This window comes from Pimephales promelas, chromosome 7, assembly GCF_988280905.1.
Source record: "Pimephales promelas chromosome 7, fPimPro1.hap1.1, whole genome shotgun sequence".
Lineage (NCBI taxonomy): Eukaryota > Metazoa > Chordata > Actinopteri > Cypriniformes > Leuciscidae > Pimephales > Pimephales promelas.
In genome coordinates, this window is record NC_142775.1 from 27266382 (window position 1) to 27269520 (window position 3139).

General features: G+C 36.9%; 1 pseudogene; it reads right to left on the minus strand.

Moving 5' to 3' along the window:
- Window positions 1–927: 927 nt before the first annotated feature.
- Window positions 928–1932, minus strand: LOC148978358 (UDP-glucuronosyltransferase 1A5 pseudogene; annotated as a pseudogene).
- Between the last annotated feature and the right edge of the window lie 1207 nt (window positions 1933–3139).

Genomic DNA, 3139 nt, shown 5'->3' on the forward strand with positions numbered 1-3139 from the left:
GAAAGAATATATTTCTCAATCAGAGTAACAATGGAGAAAAAAAATCAATGTTGTTCAGTTTGGAGTGCAGGTGGGCCCAGATACTGCAGGGCACGATTTACTCACACTTCCTTTGGCAAATGATTCCATACAGCCAAAATAAAATTAAAAAAAAAAAATCATTGAGTGGGGTCTCAGAATCCTCACCACTGGTTTTCACCATTTTCTTTGCAACCGATCAGACTGACACTGACTTGTTTTTCATTGAAAGCTTTAAAATAAAAACACTGGCAGGCACACATCTACATGTCTTTCTTTTTTTACTGTCTATGCATGTAGGATTATTACAAATAAATTGTGCTTAGTTGAATGTAAGGGGATGAAGTGAGTAAATAATGACTCCTATCTTGTCCCTGATTGGTGGAATTGGTGGTTACAGCTCTCCCAATGTTACAACCCAGTCCACCTCTATGTCTGGTTTCATTTTAAAACTTGGTTTAACTAGCTGTTTAAAAAGAGAGAACAACTTAATTTAAATGTCTAAATATGAAACAGAACCGGTTTGTGCAAATGATCTGTTAAAAAAAAACAAAAAACAGACTCAGACAATTATCTGTGATTATATCTCACAAAAATCTAACACAACACTGAGCTGTAACAAAAACTATGGGCTATCTGCTATAAAAAATAATAATAAAAAAAATAAATAAAAATGCCCTGTGCTATGTCCCACTCAAGCTAGCCCATCTAAATGAATATGGAAAAGTATTAAAACACTCTCTATGGTTTAGATAATGGTGTGAGGTTTGCTCGTGGATTTGCTGGCTGTTTTCACAGTCCATTATGATGAGTTTATGACAGACTATGGATGGATAGAGAAAAGTGAGCAATGGGATAGAAGGAGAAAGAGCAACGACACTGATACTGTTAGTGCAAATGTACATGCAGTTACATGCAAACGTAATTATGGGGGCTTACTTGTGACAATGGTTTTGGCTTCTTAGTTGCCATTCCTCCAATCATGATCATGTTAGGCATCAACGGTCGTGGGAATTCAAAGGCAAAGTCGAAGCGCATAAACCAAAGAGCTGCACGGCTCATAATTTCCATCAAAGACGCTTTTCTCTGCAGTACACGTGAGGCGATCTCATCTGCGCAAGTATGCATGTATCTACAAGCCATGGGCTGCAGGAGAGTCCTTACAAAGTTGACACACCTTTGCCACAAATTCATCTGGTCTGTAAAGTGTGTATTACGTTGTGGAACATAAGAAGGAGGACTTGGGCATTGGCTGGCAAGAGCGTCGACACCACAAGGAAGGTTTATTTGCATATAAATAGCTGGAATGGAGAGATATTCACTGACAATGACCCCAACAGGTTCAAACGGGTCAGTGAGAATAGCATCAAATCTGTAGTCTTGAAGCTTCTTCATCAAGTCCTCATTGAAGAGCAGACCCTCTGCATTCCTCACTATAAACTTTTGAAGAAGGTTCATTTGGTAAAAGAAAACCAGAAACTTGGTCAAGTCAGAAGAAAGGTCATTACTCAGAATTTCAGCTAAATTCCCTTCCAATGATGCATGTAGTTCATCCTTGGTGTAGTTCACTGGATATGTCAGAGTGGTGGTATTCTGTGAAGGACCCATACTCAGACTCGCCTCTGGGATGACGACCACCACCTGGTTTCCTCTCCTCCCCAGCTCCTCCACAACAGGCTTCATCCCTAACCAGTGACTGCCATCTGATGGAATAACCAACAGTTTCCCAGCTTCAGCTGAACCCAAGAAGAAGAGACTTAGGAGCAACCATACAAGAGCCATTTTATCAGTCAGGGGTAAAATAAAATCTCTCACGGTGGCTTTTGCCAGCTGTAGGGGAGGTCAACGAGAAACAACCAGGGAATGTGTAGCTTTAACTACTCCAATATCTCTCAATGAGTCTGGTTTATGCAAGCAGAGGTGGAGATCCTTTTAGCTGGGTGGGACTTTATCTATATGGTGTTGAAGCAACCAATTGGGGTGAAAGTTTAGTCATGCAATGTCATGCAAAAAAAAAAAAAAAAAAAAAAAAGGAAAGAAAGAAAGAAAGAAAGAAAGAAAGAAAGAAAGAAAGAAATAAAGAAAGAAAGAAAGAAAGAAATGCATACGGCTTGTTATGGCATGAAAATGAAAACAAAAAGAAAAAAGGGAAAAGGGAGAAGTAGGCTAACTTTTGTATAGATATGTTTAGTTTTTAAATACTTAAAAAAAATAAAAAATAAATAAGTGAATATTCCTGTCAAATACCAAACTCATAGCAAACATGAAATGTCTTCAGGTCTTAAAAGATATGCAAAATACTGGATATGTTTGCAGGGTAACAAAATTAAAAAAAATAAAAATAAAAAAATAGAGTGAGACATGTTAAATGTATAATTACATTTTTTTCCCTCACAATTTAACCAAAAATCTAAACACAATGGAATACTTATCTATAATTTATAACCTGTTAAAAAGCACTAACAAAAAAACAACACACTTTAAAATGCTATAACATAGACACTAAAATGTGTGGAACAATGTGTATTTAAGGTCATCACTAAGTTGTGCTCTTTTAAACATTTAGTTTCAAGTATGAGCTTAAAGATAACAATCACACCTCACTGGCCTTTGACTGGTCTGCACAATAGTATCCTTCCATACCACAGCGCCCATACACGTTTCAGGACACACAAGCAGGTCCCACATTTCAGGCAGGGGGTGGAGTTATTAAAACATACCACCATGGTGAAGAGAGCATGAGGTGTTAACAATTTATTTGTCTTCTAAATTAAATACTGACTATGTGCATGTATTTCACATTTCATTACTCCAGTCCACTGTGTGGGAAGCTTAAATTTGTTTTCATGCTATATCATTTTCAGCGTTTGTCGGACAGTTCAATTACTTTTTAGATTGGATGTTATAAATAGGCTTGGCGATGAAGCAATTTTATTATTGTTTTAATGGTAACCCTTTGCAATAAGGTTTCAAGTTAACTGCTTTGGTGAAAGGGATACTCCACCCAGAATTTTCTTTTTTGGGTGGAGTATCCCTTTAACTAAAACTAAGAATGAACTGCACTTTTTTTTTTTTTTTTTTTTTTACTAATATGGAAATCAAAAGTTGTGGGCCTATTTGT